The sequence below is a fragment of the Gallinula chloropus genome (genome assembly GCF_964237585.1).
Source record: "Gallinula chloropus genome assembly, chromosome: 28".
NCBI classification, from domain to species: domain Eukaryota; kingdom Metazoa; phylum Chordata; class Aves; order Gruiformes; family Rallidae; genus Gallinula; species Gallinula chloropus.
This window is the reverse complement of record NC_140113.1, coordinates 2,812,896-2,837,277: the sequence shown is the minus strand read 5'-3', so window position 1 is coordinate 2,837,277 and position 24,382 is coordinate 2,812,896. Positions and strand designations below refer to the sequence as shown.

The following is a 24,382-nucleotide window of genomic DNA, read 5'->3' as shown; positions in this document are numbered from 1 at the left end:
GAGCTACACAAGGTTGCCCAGGGCCCCAGCCAACCTGGCCTTGAACACTCCCAGGGACAGGGCATCCACCCCCTCTCTGGGCAGCCCCTTCCAGCCCCTCACCACTCTCTCTGCAAAGAACTTCCCCCTAATATCTAATTTAACCCTCCCCTCCTTCAGCTTTAATCCATCCCCCTTGTCCTGCCATTATCTCCCCTTTGAACAAGCGGATTCCCCTCCTGTTCCTCTGCTCCCTCCAGGGACTGGGAGGCTGCAATGAGGTCCCCCCACAGCCTTCTCTTCTCCAGGCTGAACCAGCCCAGCTCCCTCAGCCTCTCTCCGTAGGGGAGCTGCTCCAGCCCTCTGAGCATCTTCTTGGCCTCCTACATCAATCAAGGCTGGTAATAAAATAGGTTTTCTTTAAGGTATTCAACAACAAGTGAGGAAAATGTTTTAAAAACTGTTTCCCAAAATTCCATTCCAGTCTATTGCCCCCACTCAAGCTTTTCAATTTTTGCTAAAGCAAATTCAAAAATCATTTTGCTGCATCAGAGCCCTTCAGAAGGAACAGGAATGGAATTTGAATCACAATGCAGACCTTTTCCAAGTGCTATATACTCTATATATGTGCAAATTAATTCTAAGCAGAAAATTTTAATTCAAGTTCCTATTTTCAAAATATAAAGGTCTGTTTTTAAATATTTATCCAAGCATTAAGCAAACAGGCTGAACATACATTTACTTGTGAAAGGACTCAGTGATCCTTATGGGTCCCTTCCAAGTCAGTATATTTGGTAACTCTATTAAAAGCTACTAACAGAGCAAATAATCAGATACAGCAGCACCTGCAGCTATGTAGTTAAAACAAAAACACCCTTATGTCTAGGAAACAAAGTGAAGGAGGGACCCAGCAAGCCTCAGGAAGGGGTTAAAGCATTTACCATGTGTAGCTGTACTGGTCCAAGCACAGCCCATCACCCTGCCTGCCCCAGCACCCCAGCGTTTCCCCTGCTATTATCCCTCATGGCTCTTAGTCACATCCAAAAAATAAAAGCCACAAAACCAAGATTTATAAAAAAAAAAACCCAACCAACCAAACAGAAACCCCCCCTAATAACCAAAAACCATAAGTTTTTTTTCTTTCCTCCCCAGAGCTGAGCTCTGCTGTGAAAACTGGTTTTTCTTTCTGGCTTCCTCTTCCAGCTATCAGGTCTATTAAGCTTTTACCTAAATTAGAAGTGCTCTCTTGTTACTGCCTATTCCCTTTCCCAGGGGGTATCTAGACTCCATACACTCCAGTCAACTCTTGACTCTCAACAGAGTCAAGGGAGCTGGGCTGGTTCAGCCTGGAGAAGAGAAGGCTGTGGGGGGACCTCATTGCAGCCTCCCAGTCCCTGGAGGGAGCAGAGGAACAGGAGGGGAATCAGCTTGTTCAAAGGGGAGATAATGGCAGGACAAGGGGGATGGATTAAAGCTGAAGGAGGGGAGGTTTAAATTAGATCTTAGGGGGAAGTTCTTTCCAGAGAGAGTGGTGAGGGGCTGGAACAGGCTGCCCAGAGAGGGGGTGGGTGTCCCATCCCTGGGGGTGTTCAAGGCCAGGTTGGATGGGGCCCTGGGCAACCTTGTGTAGCTCCAGGCCTGGAGGTTGGTGTCCCTGCCTGTGGCAGGGGGGTTGGAGCTCTGTGACCCTTGGGGTCCCTTCCAACCCAGACCAGGCTGGGATTCTGTGAGCAGATCAAGCTCTTTTCTCCCAGCATGCAAAGACAAATACAGCTTTTTAATGGCTTACTAGGGGTGTTCAATTTTGGGTTTATTTTTTAAAATTGTTAGTGTTGTGCCACTCCCTCCATAAGGATGGGAAGGACAGTTATAACACAGCAGCAGAGAACTTCACAGCTTGGAGGTCTCACTGATTCTCAGCTACACCAAGTTCTCCCCAGCACAAACCCAGTCACGGCTCCTGTCTGATTTCATTGAGATCTTTAGAGGACACCAGCTGACATATTAAAAACCATCAGCCTGAGCTAAAAGCAAAATCTCAGCTGCTGCTCAAACTCTAGCACCAGCAACAGTGTCATTAGTCCTGGACAGCCCAACCATCCCAGACCACAGAATCCCCAGGTTGGAAAAGACCTTTAAGCTCATCAAGTCCAAACGTTCCCATCCTGTGCTAAACCAGCTCCCTGAGCACCTCATCTCCCCTTTTTTAAACACCCCCAGGGAAGGTGACTCAGCCCCTCCCTGGGCAGCCTGTTCCAGCTGTGGTGTTACATGTTCACAGACCCAGACTGTGCACAGCATCCCCCTAATCCAACTTCAGCATCCCAACAGCCCTCAAAGAGTAGGAACAAAACTGAAACCTGTTCTCTAGACATGATGAGATTAAGTAAGTAGTAAAAAAAGGGGAAAGCCAGCTGTTGAATAGTAGCATTTTCAGTTTCCAATGGAGCCCAGAAGACACCACTCTGAAGGGCTGATAGGAACTGGCAGGAAGGTGGGAACTCCCCGTTCTGTTGTGATTTTCAATCACCTCCTTTTCAAGAGGGGCTTCGAGGGGCTGTACAAGCCCTGTGCTAGAGAGCAACCCCAGACCTGCAGCCCCACAAATTCACCCCCAAGTCCTGACCACCCACACCACAGCTCAGCACAGACAAGGAGAACTCCCTGTGAGTGGGTAGGCAGGCAGGGATGTGTGTGACACTTTACAGAGTCAGCTTTCTGGCAGCACTTCAGCAGCAATTATTTTACAGCCAGAAATATCTAATGGGGCAATGGGCCCCTCTCTAACCAACTGGAGTGGGACAGTTTGAGTGTGTGTTTCCTTGCAGAAGTGGAAATCAATGCATTCTGAATTTGGCCTGTCCAAAGCAATCCAAATCCTCACTGGTTTTGAGCACAATCAAGCTTGCAGAGTCAAGTTCTAAGGCAACTCCTAAATCTCTCAGGAAAAGCAGCCACAAAGAAAACTTCATGGAGCATCTCTCCACTGCTGTGAGCTGCTGTACAATCTGCTCCCTGTCAAATGTAGAACTGCCCTCCTTTCACTGGATCCCTGTCCAAAGCAGTTATACCTGGATGGAAAGTATTAGCTTTGCTTTACCAAGGAGCAGGAAACACCACCATGGAAATTTCAGCAGCAGCAGCACAGGAACCCATCAAACAGCTAAAAATACTGCACTAGGAAAAATAATAATAGTAAATATACACATGCTAAAATAAGCCCAGATCTGAAAACTAGACTGGAAAAGATCAAACACAGCACAAGTCAGACAAATCCACCTGAGAACCCAGGGCCCAAGAGAGCCTGTTCACCTGCTTAGGTTCAGCAGCCTCAAATTTACACTTCCAGAACAAGTTTAAACTTACAGAATTCACAGTGTCTACCAGAAAACACACTGAAGCTTTATTAGAGATATTTGAAGAGAATTTTTCAGTTGACTCTGCAGACCTGACAAAGGGGGTCTGTACTATACACCTTGATTTACCTGAGGTCTGATTGTGCCCAGTTAAGCCCTCAGGCAGCCACCTCCTGGTTCTCCAGCCACTGTCCATCTCAGGAGCTATTCCCATGGTCCCTGTGCCAGCTCCACAGCAGGTGGAAAGAGCAGCAACATCAAAGCACCTGGTGTCAGGAATGCCCAACCTCTGGCTGCAGGGGGCTCAGGTAGCAAGAGATGCCCAGACACACTGAGGTCACAACTGGGGCTGCCCACCTTCCCATCCAGCCCTGCCCTCACACCTCTGGGATGTTAACTAATGGCTCCTTCTACCTGTTCTCTGCTTCAGCATCCCTTCTCCAAGACCAGTAACAGCTGTCCTTGTGGCTGCTGGGTCAGGAGAGCTTCTGGTACACTGATGGAAGACAGCAAGATCAGCAAACGACCCACCCAACTACAGCTCCAGCCCTCTGTCCCACTGCTTGTACTGGTGCTGTTTGTGTTGCTGCCCAGAAACACAGCAATTTGTGCCTGAGAAACTGCAACTTGCTTTGCTGTTACCGTAAGAGGGACACTGTAGGTAGCAGATGGGTAACCAGAGCAGTAAACCTGGTTCAGAACAGTAACAGAAAAGGCACAGGCTCACCCTGTGACCCTGCACAAAGCCAATCACCCAAGGCTGTAATTCTGCAGGCTCTAGCACATCTGAAGAGTTCAGCACACAAAGAAAAAGCCAATTAGGATGTTGAAGTGGTTTCAGTTTTAGTAATGTAGAGTTGGTAGTACTGGAAGAAAGGAAGTTCAGCAGAGACAAAGCTGAGTCTCAGGCTGGGAGACCTTAAAAGGGCAGTAGTCAGAGTCCAACCCCTGGGCTCTTCACCCCTTCCCACAGCTCATATGCTCCAGCAGCTTCCCCAGGGCACATGCAGGCACCCCAGCCAAGACACTGGCAGTGCCTTTCAGGCCCCCACTGGGCCCCACACGAGCTGGATTCAATAGGGCGTTTCACAGAGTCACCTCAACAAGTGGTCTCCAGCCCCTCGCGCGCGCCGGGTGTTGTGGCTCTGCCAGCGGGTTTTCCCTTTAAGCCAGACAACACACCCCCAGCACAGCCAGCTCCACTTACAGACCGGATGCTAATTAAATCCACGCTGCTGCTAGAAGGCAGAGCTGCAGAAGGAACCAGCTGCCTTCCAAAAATCCACAGCAACCAGCCAGCAGCACTGTTTACCAGCGCTTTCCCCTGCTCCTGCTCCCCTCTCCACACGCTTACTGAGGGTGACACAAGAGCAGAACCTGGGGTTTGGTTTATTTCCTTTTTCCAGCCAGTCTCATCCTGCCCGGTTCTTGCACTGATTTCATTGTCATAAGCATGCTCATCTTCAGAGAAAGCCCACAAAGGCTTCACCTCCATACTCAAGACCCAATAGAACTATTTACCTCACCCAACACCCAGGGCATAAAGTGCTGTACAGCCAACACCAACCCCAAGGAGCTTCAGAGCAGAACAACCCAGCCAGCTCTGACTGACACCCTGGGAAAGGTCAATTCCTTAACTCACCTTCTGCAAAACCTAAGGTTTGCTCTCATGCCTGGTGGCTCCTAGCAGAGCAGGCACTCTCTGCAAGCCAGTATCCAAAAGCTTCTCTGTCACCCAGTCATGTTTGTGCCCTGGGGAATGGAGAAGCCCATGGAGAGCTACTGACCCCCTGGAAGACAACTGCAGAGCCAGAGCCCAAACAATCTTCAGAGACAGCCCTATTCTCTGTTTCAACCTCCACCACTGGACACAGCTCCTGTTAAAACCATTTTTGCTTCAGTTGTGGAGGAAAAATACCCAAAACTGAACAGCTTGACAGTGCCTTGGTGTGCTGTATGGAAAGAGGAGCCAGACAAGGCCAGACCCAGACGTGCTCCAGGCCCACAGCACCCTGGGGATCCAACCACCAGCAGATGCAGACTGGGAGCTGCACAAGCAGGTCTGTAACAGGCATTGTGGTGCCCTCTCCATCCTTCCTCCAGCATCACAGAAGTTTCCAGAAGTTTACCTTTGGGTAATGATGCTGGTTCAGTGGCAAGAGGCAGGTGTGGCTGTGGAACCCAAGGGACCTGCAATGGCTTTACATGGAAAGGATGATCTGACACTGCTGACCTACACAGCCTGGTTGTGAAGGTTCCTGTGCTGGGCCATGCACCAGGAACAAGGCAGGAGAGGAAAACACTGCATTCAGATCTCAGGATTCCAAGGCAGGCAAGTTCCCCTTCCAGCTCTGTGGCTGAGCTTTATTAGGACATCACAGAAGCACCAGGTTGGAAAAGACCTTTAAGATCATCAAGTCCAACCGTTCCCATCCTGTGCTAAACCAGATCCCTGAGCACCTCACCTCCCCTTTTTTAAACACACCCAGGGAAGGGGACTCAGCCCCTCCCTGGGCAGCCTGTTCCAGCCCTGACAACTCTGCCAGGGAAGAACTTTTCCCTCCCATCTGCTCTGACCCTGCCCTGGGGCAGCTTGAGCCCATTGCCCCTTGTCCCATCTCCTGGCCCCTGGCTGAAGAGACCATCGCCCACCTCTCTGCACCCTCCTGGCAGGGCAGGGGAGGTGGGGAGAAGGTCTCCCCTCAGCCTCCTCTTCTCCAGGCTCAACACCCCCAGCTCCCTCAGCTGCTCCTCAGAGGATTTGCCCTCCAGCCCCTTCCCCAGCCTGGTTGCCCTTCTCTGGACTCACTCCAGGGCCTCAATGTCCTTCTGATGGTGAGGAGCCCAGAACTGGACCCAGCACTCGAGGTGCAGCCTCCCCAGTGCCCAGTCCAGGGGCACAATCCCCTCCCCAGCCCTACTGGCCACACTATTCCTGACACAAGCCAGGATGCCATTGGACATGGCTCATCACAGCAAGACACAGCTCCAGAGAAAGGCCAGGCAAGGTGCTTTGGTGCACACAGGTCAGAGGGTCTGACCACACTCCTCTCACAGCTCTGCTTACAGAGCACAAACCACAGCTCTGTCCTGTGGTCCAGGCAGCAGCAGAAGGGGAGCAGAGGACACTGGAAGACACAGCCAGCCAAGCTGTCTCAGAGGGAGCACTGTCAAGTGGTGGGAGACATTCAGGAGCAGAAGAAGGTGACCCTTTCGAGGATGTCCTGAGATCCCACAGCCTTGACTCCCACATGTGCTTCCTTCCAGCCTTGAATCCCACATGTGCTTCCTTCCAGCATTGCTTCCATCAGCTGTAACTAGGACCAGGAGCTCAACATCTGTTTTCCAAAAGGGTAAGAGACTTTTCCCACCCCCTTTCCTATAAAAAAGGAAGTTCCTGGATGTGCATGCCTCTCTTCCCTTCCTTTCCTCCCCCAAGCCAAGCTGGATGAGCGTCTCCAAACCTTCCATCCACCTGGAGGAGGTTTCCTCCCCGTAGAGGAACTGGACTGAACACCAGCATGGGTGAGCCAGGCACTCTCCTCTCCAGGGAGTGGGACACCAAAGCAACACTCAGCACTTTTTCCTCCCCACACCCTTCCAGTGGGCTCCCAAATAACCTCAGGAGCAAGAGACTGGGAACTGACTGCTGCCCTTGGACACAGTGTCACACAGCAAGTCCAAGCAGACTTTCTCCTCTTCTCTGCACTGCAGCTTTCCAAGCAGCCAAACATAAGAAAAAGCCCCTTGCAACATCCCTCTGTGCAGCCCAGACCATCTGGCCAGAGTCCAGCCCATCAGGAAACTCCAGAGGATACAAAGCCTGGCTGCTGCTGTTTCAAAGCCTGTACTTGCCACCACTGACCACACAGAAGTGACCCTACCTGTCACAGCAGATGGGATCCCTCAAAAGACACGTGTCCACCCCCCTGCACCAGCATCCATACAGCTCCAGTGAGTGGGCACCCACATCTTTCCCCACAGCAAGCTGGACAAGAATCCAAACAGCAACACTACCATCTTTTATCTTCCTGGTGTCCCTAGTCACCAGCTCCAGGGGCTTTCCAGACAGATCATAGAATCCCAGCCTGGTCTGGGTTGGAAGGGACCCCAAGGGTCACAGAGCTCCAACCCCCTGCCACAGGCAGGGCCACCAACCTCCAGGCCTGGAGCTACACAAGGTTGCCCAGGGCCCCATCAAGATGCAAATGATAAATCCCCCCCCAGCTCTCTCTCTTGCAGCAGCTGGTTCCAAGTACTTCACCAAGAAGTGTCATTCCAGAAGTGGGAACAGAGGCCTGTAACTGCCCAGCATCCCACAGCAAGCAGCAGCAGCAGGAGGAAAATAAAAGGCCTCTAAGCTCATCTGTGCCAAGGTAGCCCTGACCACAGGCACCTTCTCCAGGCCAGGGCAGCGACCCAGGCTCGTGTAGCCCTGCCTGCTTGGTGCCAGGAGGGCTCAGAGGCCTGGCTGCAGCCATTGCCAGACTGGTTTCAGATCTGTCTCTTGGTTTGCATTTCCAAGAGGTAGCTGGAGTGGGCACCCACAGGCAGAGCTCAGCCAGCACTTCCCTCTTCCTCCTCCTCACCAGGGCCACCATGAACAGGCACCATTTCTTAAGAGCCATCAGCCTTCTGTCAGGGGACACAGAGGGACACCAACAAGCATTTATCTCTGGCTTCTTCCCCAGCTCTGCCACACCAGGGGTGTCACCAGGCAGCAGAGGGGGAAAGGAGGGACTCCTGCCCTGGGGAGGGAGGGTGAGCTGTGCTGTACCACCCTGGAAGCTCAGCACAGAGCCAGGGAGGCACTGGGAGCACTTGCAGGGGAGCTGAAAGCTCAACAGCACAGCCTAAGCTGGAAGGAGGTGATGCTGGCCATGGACCTGGCAACTCAGGGCAGTCCTACTGCCCCATGAGGGATGGGGCCAGGAGCTCTGTGCTGCAAAGCCAATCCAGGCAGCTATGAGAGAAGCTTTTCCCAGTCACCTTCATCAACACTTCCCATAGGCAATTGCTGGGTTACAGATTTGCCCAGCACCTCAAACAACAGGCCTTCTTCCCAACCCCACCAGGGGACCAGGGCAGGGGAAGAAATGGCAGAGAATAAAGCACTGGAGGAACAAAACCCACAGCCTGGTTCATTCCCCCCCTTCCAAGATGTGGCACATTTACTCATCCCACAGCCAACAGGGGTGAGTTGAGCCCTTTGGGGCTGCTTCAGAAGGGGTTACTAACCAGCCCCATGTCAAAGCAGGGAAACAGACCCACCAGGACTTCAACTCAGCAGGTTCCAAGTGTACATCCAGCCTGGCTGCCAAAGGCTTGTGCACCACAACAGCACGATGCGAGTGCCAGCAGGGTTCCCCCGCTCCTCACCCCATCTGGGGACTGTCACTCTGCAGAGATCTGCTTGGCCTCCTGTCATGTGTACTGCTACCAAACCCTTTTCTGTCAGCAGGATCTGGGTTGGCATAAGCACTTTTAATAGTAGGAGGGTGTTTTTTTCCCTCATTAACCCATATCCTCTTGACAGAACCAGGTTAGGAAGCAGCTGCAGATCTGGGGTAGCCTTTTGCAAGAGAAGGCAGGGGGAATAGGGGTGCCTGGGTCCTTATCTTTTAAGTCACCAAACTACAGCTAACTGTGACTTCCCCAACTCCCCCAGCTCTGCTCTGTCCCAGCCCAGTCACTTCACTTCAGAGCAGGCCCTTTGCCCTGGAGAGCCCCCCTAAACAGGGTGGGTGGAGGGAGGTGTCATTCCCACCAGTGACAAGGGCTGTTTCCATTTCTGGGTTGCAGAGCTGCAGCTCTGCAGAGCCCAGCTGTCCCACATTCAAGCAAGCACCATTTCCCCCTTTGGTTTCATCCCCAAGCTGCTTGAAGCCCCACACATTTCCTCTCAAATTACTGCCAAACCTTAAGAATCTGGGGGGGGGGGGAGGAGGGGGGGGGAGGGAGGGAAGGGGAGAGAAGAGAAGGGAAGGAAAAGCTTCCAGGGGCTTCACAGGGAAACCTCTCCCTGAGGAGCTGTCAAATTCCTCATGCTGGGATGCCAGCTCACTTCCCTACTGCAAAGTCACTCTGGTTTACACACAGCACCCTGCCACCCTGGCTTACATACACTGCTCCCAGCTCTCCAGCCCAGGAGGGACTCTCACCCAACAGGGACAGACTTCCTGGACCACAAGCAGGACCCACAGTCCAAACCATGGAGAGGAAAGAGCAGCACCATGCAGTTCATCTTTACTGCAGACTAACTGGGGTGCAGGGATGCTCTGTGGCATGACAACATCCATCAGCATCTTCAGAGAAGCAACAAGCGACCTATGAGACATTTCTCTTCCCACCCCCTCTATTACAAGACCCAGCAGCTCAATCCATTGCACATTTTTCCTTCCAATCCCTGTTGAAGGCACAGAAGCAACCTGCTTCATTTACAGATGGGGAAGAGAAGCAGCATGCTACTCTAACAAACCTGTGATTTCAGAGGAGAAAAGGAGAGCAGAGAAGGGTGATTCTCAACTAAATGGGACAAATTCCTAAGACCTAGACAAATACCCCAGTCTGCACTGAATCACAGACTGGTCTGGGCTGGAAGGGACCCCAGGGGTCACAGAGCTCCAACCCCCCTGCCACAGGCAGGGCCACCAACCTCCAGGCCTGGAGCTACACAAGGTTGCCCAGGGCCCCAGCCAACCTGGCCTTGAACACGCCCAGGGATGGGGCACCCACCCCCTCTCTGGGCAGCCTGTTCCAGCCCCTCACCACTCTCTCTGCAAAGAACTTCCCCCTAAGATCTAATTTAAACCTCCCCTCCTTCAGCTTTAATCCATCCCCCTTGTCCTGCCATTATCTCCCCTTTGAACAAGCTGATTCCCCTCCTGTTCCTCTGCTCCCTCCAGGGACTGGGAGGCTGCAATGAGGTCCCCCCACAGCCTTCTCTTCTCCAGGCTGAACCAGCCCAGCTCCCTCAGCCTCTCAGTAGGGGAGCTGCTCCAGCCCTCTGATCATCCTCATGGCTCCTCTGACCCCTCTCCAACAGTCCCACATCTTTCTTGTCCTGGGCCCCCAGCTCTGGACACAGGACTCCAGCTGGGGCCTCAGGAGGGCAGAGCAGAGAGGGACAATCCCCTCCCTGTCCCTGCTGCCACCCCTCTGCTGATGGAGCCCAGCTTTATGGATTAAGCACTCAGGCTGGTTTGCCACCAGCCTCCACACCAGAAAGGCACGTTCCAAAAGTTGTTTCTCACCTTCCCTCACTTCCCATTTGTGTGTATTTTGCCCAGGATCACAAGAGTGGCTACAGCAAAAAAAAAGGTCACCATGGAGGTGCTGTGGACTGAGAAAGCAGACTCTGAAGGGTTCATCCAAAACACTGCTGTCACTCAGACAGGGAGATCCACTGTGATCTCACTGGTTCCTCCCTTTAACCTTACCTGCCCAAAAACTGCTTCTCTGGTCTTAACTGCTAAAGTCAGAGGGGTCACCAGCACAAAGGGACACAGAGGATACACACACACCCCCCACCCCCCCAAAAGACTGACCGCATCTTGCTGCTATTAATACCTGGAACATTATTTACATGAACAGACTGTCCCTTCTCCCTCATTTCTGGGCTCTTGCTTCTCTGATTTGTCCCAGGAAGCCCAGCCAACACACGTTCACCCTCCTCTAGTACACAGTCCCATCCAAACCCCAAGCTTTTGGGTTTGCTTTTTAGTTAATTACCCTTGTTTCTAGTTTCCATCACCTCTTCCAGTCCCTGCAGACAGGACACAGCTCTCCAGCTCCCTCATTCACTCTGCAGCAAATGTGTGGGCCTAAACCCATCAACACTCATTATGGAAACGAGCTGAGACTCCCAGGAACTGCAGCATGCTGTTGAGTGCCCACCCTCAGCCAGCTCCAGAGGGGCTGCCAGCCCCTCTCTGGAACATAAGCCCCTCTACAGCCTACCTTCCTAGAGCCCCTGACCCCCCTGAACTCCAGCACCATGCCTCCCTGAGCTGGACAAGGATCCAACAGGCCCTTTTGCTTCCCCAGCACCAAACCTCTCAGTAAAAGCCAGACTCCAGCTGGACTTGGCTGCCCTTGGCATCGCTTCAGGCTGGGATTGAAGGCTGCTTGCAAGCCCCTTGCTACACTGCAAGGAGGAAGCTGTCAACCTTTCAGAGTTGGGCTGAACTCTGCACACAGGAGCTTGGGCAAGGCCTTTGCCTTGGGCTGGCTCAGGAACAGTCGTGTGCCTTTGATTTTGCTTCAAGACAAAACATGTTCTTTCTGTATCTAAGCAAAACTCAACTAAAATAGTTGAGGGTGGCCAAAAGCACCCAATCAAGAGCTCAGAGCATAAGAAGTTGGGGCAGAGGGCTATCATGCAGCTAAGAAAGCCCAGATTTCATACCTAGTGCCAGAGTTCCTAGCCTCCTGCCCTGTCTGCAAAGAGGGGTTGCCTGCCCCCCATCCCTGCCCCAGGCCACAGATGATCTGGGAACAGAGGAGCAGGCTCCTCTCCATTGCTACGTCCTTACAGGCCATGACCAGCCCATGCAGCCTGAGGAGGTACCTCAGGCTATCTCCTGACAGCCTGAAGTTGGATGCACCCCACCAGCATCACGCCACAGAGCTCCACATAGGACCTCTCTGCCCAGAAGCACGGGCCAAGCTCAGTGCTGACCAACAGCCTTAGGGGTGGCTGTGCAACAGCCTTTGTGTGAGAAGGATCACCCAGAAAGGTGAGAGAGGACAGAAGCCACAAGCACCTCATGGAGCAGGTCCAGAGAACGGGAAACCCTGCCATTAGCAGGATCCACTGCAGAGGATTTCACAGCTAATGCACCACCAAAGCCCACAGAGAAAGCAGAGGCAGCAGAGCATCTCTTTTGGGATGTAAGCTGCTTTGATTGGGAAGTTTAGGCAGGCTGCAGCCCAGCTGCCCACACCAGCCCCAGCTGGAAAGCACCTCCAGACCTGTGCCTTTAAATCCTCCTTGGCAGCAGGAAGGCAGCGCTGGGGCTGTGTGAGCAGAGCAGACACACCCATTGCCGCTGCCTGCTCCAGCCACCCAAGCACACAAACATTTCCTCCCTGCGCTGCAGCTCAGCCAGAGCAGGGGCCAGACCAGGCCAGGAGGAGAACACAGCCTGTTCCACCGACCTGTCAGTGCAGGGACTTCCTGCAATCACCCCCTGCTTCCCTCCCAGCAGTGGACATTCTTCCCTCAAACTTCTTCCTTAATGGCAAATATTTAGAGTGCAACAGACATTCCTCGTCACAGGCACAAGTTAAATATTGGCCCTAAAACAACAGCAAGTGCCTTTAAATGATCCTGGCTGGAGCAGAGCTGCCCTGGACTTTGATTTCTGGCTTGGAACAGGAATAGGAGCAAAGCACCAGGCGTTCTACCCTTCTCCCAGGAGAAGGTTCAGGCTTTGCATGTCCCCTGCCAGGGCCACAGCCAGCAGTGGGAACTGTCCCCTGCTCATGCATTATCACACCTCAGGTGTCTGCTGTCACCCAGCCAAGCTCACTGCAGTGCATCCTCTGCGCTGTGCACAGGGTTATTTTGAGTCTCTTTCCCAGGTCTGTGCTTATATACACTCAGAGAGATGTTAGAGAAGACCTCCTGAGAGCATGGGTACCATCCAGACTGCAGCACACATTGGTCTCCTGCTCTGGTTCCCCCACCTCTGTTCTCACAGGCACCCACCTTTCCACCCAGCCATGGCCTGGCAGACTGAGCTCTCCTGTGCAGAAGATGCTCCAGGCTGTTCCTGCTATGCAGACAGCCCAGATCCCCAACAAACATGACAGCTCTTGCAAGAAAACATCTCAGCAAGGTGGAAGCCCAAGAAGACTGAGAGATCCCAGCACAATAAAAGGGAGAGGGAAGGGCAAAATGGGAAAAAAGAAAGGAGATTTAAAAATGCAGCGAGGGCAGCACACCTGAAGCATGGCTGCAGCTGGGCACTGGGATGCTTGTGGGCATTTTCCACAGAGAAGAGGGGAGAAGGGCTCCTGTCATGACTCTGCAGCCAGCCCTGAGTGGCTGGAGCCCTTGCAGGGCTGACCTCACCTCACCCCAAAGCAGCCCCATCAGCAGACAGGGCTGCTACATCAGCGTGCTGTTCACACACCTCCTGCTGAAGGCAGACCTGTGTCTGCACTTCACAGCCCAGGCAAGGGAGCCCCTGCCAAAAAAACAACTGAAAGCAGAGTTTCCTCCAACACACAGGCTCTCCCCATCGTTTCCTCCATGGCAAAATGCTCCAACAGCTTCACTGGGAGAGCTTTAGCTAGGGAAAGGTGACTGCAGCACAGCCCAGGCACTGCACAGTCACTCCCACTCCCAGGTTTGTTCTACACCCAGCTACACTCAGCCTGAGGCCTGGTAAGCCCAAGGAGTGCCTTCCTCTGCTCCCAGCACCGAGCCTGGGAGGAAGAAGAGGGGCCTGAGCAGCAGAGAATCGTTCCCTGGCAACACTCCATACTATTGCAGGAGATGGAGAGCCATGATGGTGTGCTGTGCTGGAATTCCTCTCCCTCCTCTGCACCAAGGCACCTACCACAGCAGTTCAGCCTGGAGAATGGGGCTCTGAGTCTCCTCTCAGGATGCTGTGGTGGGGCAGGCACCCCCAAGTGAACAGCACGGGTGTAAAACCAGCTCCAAGTTTCCCTGGAGCACATGTTAAAGCTCCATCCCTCCAAGCACTTCCTATTCCTCCCCCAGCCACTGAAGCCCACTGAGCAACAAGCTCCAGCAAGCAAGTTGGTGTAGGAATTCCCAAGGCTGGAGGCAGAGACTAGTCTGTACCTGTCAGCACCAACACCTCTGGTGCCTCTCCTGTGGCATGCTGATCCCACACCCACCAGAGTGCTGCTCCCTGAGCTCCAGCTCCTCCAGTCCCCTCCAGCACACAGACTGTACCTCTGCTTCCAGCCCCTGTTCTAACTCACATCCTTAATATTCTCTGTAGTTGGGAACACAAAAACCAGGCTTCCATGCAAACCTGCATCACCTTCAGGAAACAGCATATTTGGGGGAGGGAGGATTCCAGGAGAGCTTTAGCCCATCCCTCACCCTCACTACGGTGCAGAAGGTGCTAGAAAGCAGCATCCTCTCACAGCATCAAACTGGGGAAACCAAGCAGAGGGTATGACCTTCACCACTGCCAAGAGGCCATGCTAGGAAAAGGGAAAGAAAAAGGGTTCTTTGCTCTGTTGTTTATACCTCTGCACTATCTCAACAGCAGAAGAGCAGTGAGATTTTCTACCTGAAAACACTGGGCAATGACAAAAGCCTGCAAGAACTGCACTTCTGAGTAGTACAAAACCATTGCACCTCCACTCTGGTTTTTAACTGGAGCCCAGCAGCCAACCCACAGCCACTCTTAGCCCTTTCCAGCCTCAAGACTGGGGAGAGGAATGAACCCCCAGAGACGTGGCCATGCTCCCAGGGCACCTATGAACCCCTTCCAGCACTGCTCCTCCTGCCCAGGGCTGCTCAGCTGCAGACCAAGGGGGCTGCAAAGCTCTTCCAAAGGAAAGCTTCCCAAAATCCAAATTCCAGACCAACCTTAACACCTGTTTGTTCACTTAAGAACAGCCCTCTCAGGCTGAGAAAGCCTGTGCATCACCTGCCAACGAATTCACCATTTGGAAAGTGAAAGCCTGGCCTCCCTCATTAACAAACATTACATAACATTAAGTAACAAAGAACTACAGGGCACTCTTTGGTCGGTGGACATGTAAAAATGAGTGATTAAAACTTAACACTTCTTTCATCCAGACTCTCAGTGTCTCAAACACACTGGGAGCCCAGTGAACACTGCACTTCAGGCTGCAACGGTGTCTCTGCTCACCCCAAGTACTGCTCTCATGCTGACACCAAAAAACCCACAGCACTTCCCAGCTCCTTTTCAAAGCACCATCTGCACCAGGCAGCAGCAGGGCTGCGTTCTGCTGCCCTGCATCTGATGCTGGAGAGGAAGCCAAGGTCTCATCCTGCAGCACAAGGAACCCTACCCAACCCTGAGGCACAGCTCCTCCTGGAAAGGACTCCAGGCTTCTCTCACATCACCATCTTAGCACAAGTCTTTTTGGCAGATGAGAGCAGGAGAGCACTTGGTTTTACTGGCCCAGGAGAACTGGCCTCAGGACATCAGGCCTTTGCTTCCTACAAGTGAGAACGTTCATGCTGCAACTTTTTAAGCAACGTGGGTCTGACTGCAGTGGAGAAGACAGATGTCTGCAGGGTACTGCTTGGAAAAGGTGACTGTCACCAACCTTCCAGAAGAATACAGACTTCATGGGCACTGGGAAACATTCCTGGGCACACAGGAAACTTCTGTCCATCATGGTTTTGGAACCAAAGAAGCCAATTTCAGTCTTTCAAGACCTAACTGAATTCCTCTACTGCAGAAGCAAAATCTCCTTGCAGCGAGCTGTAAAAGCAATCCTGAGCATCGTGCTCTGTGGACTATGTTAGAAGTGCCCTGCAAAGTCTCACCCACAAGTTTCAGCTCACCTGCAGCACCATTTCCTACCAGGGCAGAGCACATCACCACCTCCCCAGCACTTATCGACTGCGCCCATCTCCTGCAGCCGCCCCACCGCGGCGAGCGGAAGGCAGGCAGACTTCTTGTGGTTTTACACACACTGAACTCACACCCAGCACAGGCTGCACCTCCTCTCCCTCCCTGTCACAGCAGAGCTGGTGGGGATCACAGCCCTGAGCACCCCGATGGAGGGGGTTTCAGGGGTTCCAGCCTGGCTGCCAGAGTCACCCAGCGGGCAGTAGCGTGGCGAAGATGTGGCAGGAGGAAGCCTGGAACATCTCTACTCACTGCAAGCTCTGCAGGAAGGTGTTTTGGGGTTTTTTTAAGCCTAATAAAGGAATAATGCATCAGCAGAAGCAAGGGGGTGGCTGTGCAACAGAATGGGCTGCAGCCTATGCACAGGTTTAGGAGAACTCCCCAGGAGATGGAGGGCAGCTAAGCATGAACCTGGCCACCACATGGAGAGCCTGAATACTCTGCATGCTGCCACCCCCATCAGGAAGTCACCTCTGTATTTCCCTCACAGCTGAGCCCTGTTTCTTCTCTGGAACCTACTGGAGACATGGCCTGACAGTAGGATTTATAAAAACCCAAACCTATTTATCAGCACACAACTTTTGTAATGGGAAGATAACTTGTTCTCTGGCTGAATCCCAGAGCTGCCAGAGACCTGCTCCCCTCCTTGCCCTCCTGGCTCACAGGGTACAGCAGGCCCAAAGCAATCTCCAAGCCACACCACAGCTGGGCTGGAGGAAGGAGGCTCCATTTTACAGCTTCTCACTGTGCCCAGGACAAGCCAAGTCTGACAAGTCAAAGCCCAATTACAGGGCTGCGGGCAAAGCTGCTCCCACAAGCTCTGAGCAAAAAGCCCTTGTAAGCACATGAGGGAAGTTCCTGCACTGGCACCCAAGTCTCTCCCCCTCTCAGCAGTGTTATGAGGGAAGAGGGTTTGATTCTTCACACATCTGGAAGTTACAGGAGCAGCACATTGCAAACCTGGCCACTGCACACCAAAGCCCATGCTACCCAGCCCCACTGAGTGAAAGGAAAGCGACTCTTTCACAGCACCTCTCCAGCAAACCCTCAGAAGCAGCCAAAGCACAGCAGGGGTTGCCACTCACCAGAGGCTTCCTCATCATCTCAGACAGGCACTGAGTGCCTGTAGTGCAGCAGTTCCTCTACCTGAAAGGCAGAGATAAACAGCTTCCTGCCCAGACCGGCTCTTGCAAGGACTGGTCCTTTCAGCAGCCTGTAACGCCTCCAGACCAGAGGCTGGGGGCCAACCTGGAGAGACCAGCCAAAGCAATGGATTGCTGTTCCAGCAGAGCTCTTCAGAGCTCCTCTTAGCTGGGAAAACTGGGGAGGCCAGGAGGCTACAGAACACATTCAGGCCCCAGTCCAGTAAACATGTTTATTGGCAGTTGCTCTAGGGCATCATCTCTTCCAGCCCAGTGGGGCTGGAGGGGGTGGGGGGAAATTACTGATGGTCTGTGAGCACAACCCTCCTGTCATTCCCATTGATCCGCTGAGTCACTCCCCTATTAACAGTTTTGACAACACTCAGGCTGCACAGGAGCTTGGAAATGGAATACAAAACAAGGAGATGCAAAAGCCTCTCCACGTCCTGACACCCAGCAGGGAGAATCCAGAAACCTGCTGAACTGCCGGTGCCAACTTCCTCCTGAGGAGTGCTGCAACCAGCAAACCCAGCACAGACCACGCTGCAGGGGCAGGGACACAGAGCTCCATTCAGCACACCCAGGGGAAAAAAAGTCACCCTCTGCAAACCACCCACCACCAGATTGATTCAAGTGTCAACCGTGCAGCTGTTTTTGTAAGGAAACTACAGGGCTGATTGATAAGGCCTTACAGATTTGTAAGCTAACAAGAGAGTGAACACCAAAGCAGACTGACACAGAAGGGCAGCCATCTCTACAAGCCAGTGAGACAATACCCACCCCACCCCAGGGGAAATGGGGGTTCCCCAGTGTATACCACCACAGCCCAGAGAGAAGATGCCACCAGCCAGGCAGCAGACTGGTGTCAGACCATCCCCACTGGCACCACAAGACTACAACCCACCCAGAGGCCCAAAGGTGCTAAGCTGTGACAGGAATCATCACCCATTCCTATCTGGAACGCAGCAGATTCAAACAAAACCCACAAATCTTTGGCGAGTTCCTCACAGCAGCCAAGCCTACCCTGCCACAGACAAGGCCTCTCCACAGCATCCCCATGGAGGCCTCCTGCCCTAATTTACTGCAATTCTTTTTCAGAGGCACTGGCAAACACCAAGCTTTTTCTCCAGTGCATTACATAAGGCCCAGTTTTTAAACCTCTGTGCTGGCAGTGGGGAGATAGGGGCACGCTGCATGTGGCAGGCTGACAGGACAGTCCAGCTGGCAGATGGAACTTCCACACACCTCAGAACTCATTTCCAGATCTCCAACCACTTGTTGTACAAAAGGAAAACAACTGGATTAGTTAATGAGGCAAGTTCCAAACACACTGGTGGAAGCTGCTCACATGCCTGCAGTCACCTTACACACGGTCTGACTCAGGCCCCAGGTACCTCTAAGCTTGTTGAGAACTGACACGTTTTATGGCAACTTAAAAGAGAGTTGAAACTTCATTTTTAAACTTCAGAAACATACCTAACAGGGCAGGTACCCACGCTGCCCAGACCACAAGCCATTCCTCAAAAGACACCTTCCCAAACATCCCCACTGCTTCAGATTATTTGCCCCCACCCCCACCCCCACTAAGTCCAAGAGCCTCCTGAATTCCCCTCTGCCAGCCACCAAACAGGAGCCGTGGGCCTCTGGTGGCCCAGCTCCCCAGGAGAGCTGCTTCTCATCTGCAAACCTCTTCTTGGCTGCCTGAAGAACAGCTAAAGCCAGCTTCTGTCTGGTGGGGGCAGAAGGGAGAGGGTACTTTTCCGGTTTCTCACACTCATCCTCACCCTCTTTGCTAAAGAAGAAGAAGAAAAAAAAACCAAATCTCTTTTAAATACAGGCTCGAGCACGGTGCCTTTCCCCAAATAAACACTTCCCAGCCCCTCCGGAGAGAGGAAAGCCGTACAAAGGAACCGACATCCTGCACGGCTCCGGCTCCACCGACCCGGGTGCGGGCCCGGGGGGGGTCACAACCCGGCGAGGCCCGACCCCATCCCCGCCACCGAGCCGGCCTCACATGGGCGCGGGGGTCGCGATCTCGGGCGGACCAGGCCCTCAGGGCCACCAAACCGGCATCGCCAGAAGGGGACGAAGCGAGGCGGCTCCGGGCCCTCGGCCCACCCCCAACCCACCCCGGTCAGACCCCAACCTGGGCCCTGCGGCGCCCGCCCCACCCGGGGCCAGCCTGAGATCCCCCCCCCCCCACCCACCGCCTGGGCCTCAGCCCAACACCTACCTTGCCCCGCGGCCCCCACAGCCCCTCCTGCCCTCCAGGCCCCGCCCGGCCCCCACAGCCTCCCCAGGCCCCGGGCCCGGCCCCCGGCCGCCCCCGCCTCAGGCGCCGCCCGGCCCGGCTCCCCCCCCCCCTCCTCCTCTCCCCGGCACTGCCCGGTCCCGGCCGGCGAGGGAACCGCAGCAACAGGGCAACCCCGGCGCGGCCCCGGCGGTTACCTCCGCGGGCCCTCAGCGGCGGGCCGCGCTGCCGCTGCCCCGCGGCCGCCTCCCCATGGCGGCGCCCCCGGCCCGGCTCTCCTCACGCCGCCTCTCGCCTCCCCTCACCACTCCGCGGGCAGCGGCCAGCCAGCGACAACGCTACGCCGCCGGCGTAAGCTTCGCTCGCGCCCATGCACCCTCCGCCACGCCGCCGGCGCAAGCGTCCTTCCTGAATACCAACTCCGAGGCGGAGAGGCCCGGCGGAGCGCGGCGCAAGCGCAGCCGGCGGGAGGGTGGTGGCGCAACGGCGTTGGCGTAAAGCGCGTTCGAGAATAGGAGGGCGGCAGGCTTTGCGGCCGCGCTGAGGCGCTTTACGGCAGCGCCGCGCTTGGCGGCCGCCGGGAGGGCCGCCTGTTAACTCTGTGCTGCCGGGCGGGCCCGGCCCCGGTCCCGGTCCCGGTCCCGGTCCCGGTGTGGGACGCGGCTGCCTCACGGGGGTCAGGCCGCGCTGTAGGTGCCCCGTAGGGTACAGGGCCACGGCGGGACGTGGCGCCGTACGGGTTACAGCCCCGCTGTAGCTACCGGGGTGCCGGTTAGGCTCCGGGCGGGGAGCAGGCCCCGCTGCGGGGCACGGCCCGGCCCTGCTGCGGGGTGCGGCCTCCGTTATAGGGCCCAACCGGCACTGGCGCCTGGCAGGGCTGGCCCTGAAGAGGGGAGCAGGGTCTGGGGGGCCCGCGGAGTGGTCCCAATACCGGTGGGCAGAGCCCTGCTGCCGCCTCCACCCCACCTTGCCCCATCCCAGGGGAACAGAGAGAGGCCTCGGGACAGGGTTTTACCGACGGACCTTGAAGGGTTTTTGGGCACAGCAGCCCTAAGCAGAGCCACCGTCCCACTGCCTCCTAGGGGCTGTCAGCAAGATGGAGCTCCAGAGTGATGGGACCTGCTGGGCAGGAGTTGGGTGGCCATGCAGCCCCAGCACTGTGTCCAAAACCCTTCTGCTTGTCTTCAGTTTTGGAGTTATTTTAATCAATCTTTTGGCCATAAAAAAATTCCCCTCCCCTGCTTGGCAAGGAGGCACCACTGGGAGTTTCTCTCCGTGGCACAGGAGCCATCCTGCTTTGAGCCTTTAGGGGTTATTTTGCATAGCTGGGTGCTGGTAGAGAAGGGGAGCTGCAGAGGTGGGTCCTGCAAGCAGCAGCCAGAAGCTCTCTGCAGGCCCCAGACTGCAAACATGGGCTGATTCAAGGCCAGAGTCGCTGCTGACCAAGGCCCAGCCCATCAGTGATGGTCACAGCGCCTCTGGGAATCACAGGGAGGAGAAGAAGAAACGCAGGCAGCTGCATTTTGCCCCCAGAGAAGGGAGTGAGAGGATGTGAGGAGCTGTGCAGCCACCAAGGCCAGGCCTGGAGGAGGAGGGGGGGAGAATGAGGTGCTCCAGAGATGCCCCTGGAGAAGACCATGGTGGAGAGGGTGTCCCCTCACAGCCCATGGGTAAGGATGGGGAGCAGAGACAGTTACAGCCTGTGAAGAGATTGATCCACCCCACAGCAGGTTTGCTGGGGGACTTGTGACTCTGGGCAGGACCAGGCTGGGGGAGTCTGGGCCCAAAGGTCAGCACCCCATGGAAGGAGCCGTGCTGAGGCTGTGGTGAGGAGGTGACTCTGGTAGAGAGGGCTCATGCTGGAGAAGTTCATGGATACAACTCTGTCCTGTGGGTGGGACCCCACAGTGCACCAGGAGAAAGGGGTGAGGAATGACACACACCCCCAGCTAAGAAGGAAGACAACTTGGAAGGAACTGACCCAAACCCCCATTCCCCCAGTCCCTGCCCCTCCCTGTGCCACAATGGGGGGAAGAAGGGAGCGAAATCCTGACTGAAATGAAGTCTGGGAAGAAGGGAGGGGTGAGGGGAGGTGCTTTAAGATCTGGTCACACTTCTCATCACCCAACTCTGGTGTCACTGGGGGTGCAGAGCAGGGCCAGCAATCAGAGAGTTTCTTTCCTTTATTCTGTGCTGAGTCTGCCCTGCCCCTGACACTGACTGCAGAGTGATCCCTCTGGCCTTATATTGAAGCCTCAGCCTCCCAATATCTATTTTCTCCCCTTTTTGGCTGAAAAAGGGGAGTGATAGAGGGGCTTTGGTGGGCATTTGGCCTCTAGCCAGGGCCAAACCACCTCAAGGGGTAACACTGAAGGGAGGAGGCATCCCCATACGATCCCACTGCCTGCAGTTTCTTTGTGGCACAGGACAGATTCACCCCAAAGATAGTTTTAGGTGAAATTTCTCTGGGTTTGGAGGACAGTCAGGTCTTCAGCCACCAGCATCACACCAAAGACCCATTTCAGCATTTCCAGCTGCTCAAATTGACTCTGTCCCAGTTCCAAGGACACACTCCCCCCACCCTTTGTCTGCAGTACTTGTTCCCCCCACAGGTGTTGGCTTCTAGAAGAAAACACTGCCATTTCAGAGAATTAGGAAAACAAAACAAGCTGCTCTGCACACAAAGGCCAGATGTCTCCACCCCATCTCCACGCTGCTGACATGCTCCCAGGTCAGGACAGTGAGGAGCTGTGAGCTGTGTCCTGCTGCTGGAGAGAAGAAAATTGCAGAGCCCTCCCTCCTCTTCTGCACCCAGCAAAGAACAAGGTGATTTCAAACACTTTGACAACACAGAAGTTGTTTGGCTGGAGAATTTAACCCATCCTCTGCAGGGGGAGAGGGGAAACAACGAGTTTTATTTCAAGTCCAGTCTCCAGTGGTGAACACGCAGCGAGCCAGGCGTTGGCTGCAGAGACCTGTACAGCTCACTGACTCACAGAATCACAGGGGCTGGAAGGGACCTCCAGAGCTTATGGGGTCCAACCCCCTGCCAAAGCAGCTCCCTGGGACAGGTCACACAGGTTGGTGTCCAGATGGGGCTGGAATCTCTCCAGAGAAGGAGACTCCACACCCCCTGGGCAGCCTGTCCCAGGGCTCCCTCACCCTCACTGGGGAAAAGTTCTTTCTCTGCTCTAACTTGCAGCCACTGCCCCTTGTCCTGTCCCCACAGACACTGCAAAGGGGCTGCCCATTCCCCCTGCATCCCATACTGAAGATATTGATAAACATGAATAAGGTCCCCCCTTAGTCTTCTTCTCTCCAGGCTGAACAGCCCCAGCTCACTCAGCCTTTCCTCACAGGGGAGATGCTCCAGGCCCTTCAGCATCTCTGTCCCTCCTCTGGACTCTCTCCAGGAGATCCCTGTCTCTTTTATCCCAGGGAGCCCAGCACTGGACACAACACTCCAGGTGGGGCCTGGGCAGGGCAGAGCAGAGGGGGAGGATCCCCTCCTGTGCTATGAACCAGCTCAGCACCAGCACGTTAGCAAGAAAAAGCCAGGGAATTTCTGTTGGGAAAGCATCCAGCTCCCAATCCTGCCCTCAAATCCTGCCCTCCTCCTGCAAGCAGGAGTTAATTAGTGCTAATTCTCAAGCAGACAACACAAGCCAAGCAACTCAAACACCTCTCAGTCACACGGGGGAGAAGGAGCTGCTCAGGGGGCGGGTGGTTGAAACCTTCCTGCCATCAGCCATGTCCAGGGCCTGGGGAAGCAAAGAGTGACAGAAACACATCAAGACCCAGACAAAAGCAGAAGCCAGGCCCCTCACAGCATCCCACCCACTGCACCCCTGGGTGAAAAGTCCCCACCCCAACACCAGGGACCCGGAGACTTGTGGGGAGCAGCTTGAGGTGGGGGGTTGAGCTGGGCTGCTCTGCCACCCCCCTCGCTGTGCCTTGTTCTCCCACTGAGCCCTGGCTCTTGCACAGGTGCCAAGGACCTGCCCTGGCCACAGCTGGGGCAGGAGCTTCAAGCTCAGATGTTGAGGGCCCTGGAGCAGGAGCAGAAGCTGTTTCACCCTTGTGCTGATGAGCACAGCAGCAAGTGGCTGTGGGAACCCACTGCCCATGGAAGGCAGAGCCCGTGGCAGGGCAGTGGGTACCTGGCCCAAGGCTTTTGGAGATAAGGAAGAGGTTGAGATGAGCAGATGGATTGAGAAGCTGGGATGAAAACTGCTCTTTCAGGATTAACCATCTGCTGCAGAGCAGAACTGGGGTAATGGAGCCACAGGATGGTAATTTGGGGTGGGAAGTTCAGCTCTGTGCTAATGAGTGATACAACTCACCTTCACTGTCAAACAGCCTGTTTAGTCCAGGGGTAACCATGTCCTTCCAGAGAAGCCAGTAGCAGCTGCCAGGGGCTGGTGTGAGTCTCTGCACTGCTAAAGGACAGGCTGGGAGAAAGACCTCAAGCCCAGCACTCAGGAGATGGGACTTTCTCCCCACCACCCACAACGCTGCTGCCCGTCCTGTTCATTAATAACAGAGTAACAGCAGCACCTTTGGCAACACTGATCAGGCACCTGTGAGACACAAACCCCAGGGTGCCACTCTCCTGCTGGTCCCCAGCACAGAGGATGAGCTTCATCCACAAACTTACTGTTCTTTTGAGGCAGAAGCAACGTGTGGTGGGAGACTTGGGAGAAAAACAAGACAGACATTTCCCTCTGGCAGGTAACTCCTGTTACCAAGGAACAGACACACTCCTCTACTGCAGCCAGTTCTTCTCATCAAGCACAGGATGAGCATTTATTGTCTTGTGATCAGGAAAACAAAAAACAAACCCAAACAACCCCACAAACAAAACCAGAGCTCCACAAGTGACATGGAACATTGCAAACATGACACGCCACGTGATGCTGAACAAAACCAGGAGCCAGGTCCAGGTTAAGAGTGTTAAGAGGTCTTAGAAATCTAATGTAAACGTTAAAAAAAATAGAGAAATCCCAAAAGAAATTGAAAAGCCACAGTAGTTCAGGCAGCTTGTTGAGTCAACTCTCT

At 54.5% G+C, this 24,382-nt stretch overlaps 1 protein-coding gene across 1 annotated transcript in view; it reads right to left on the bottom strand.

Annotated features, from left to right (window-relative positions):
- The window catches only part of CSNK1G2 (casein kinase 1 gamma 2), a 42,625-nt gene extending 22,970 nt beyond the window's left edge, over positions 1-19,655 (bottom strand). The window contains exon 1 of the mRNA XM_084276348.1: positions 19,522-19,655. The gene's annotated coding sequence lies outside the window, so the exon portion shown is untranslated. The remainder of the gene's footprint in view (positions 1-19,521) is intronic.
- Between the last annotated feature and the right edge of the window lie 4,727 nt (positions 19,656-24,382).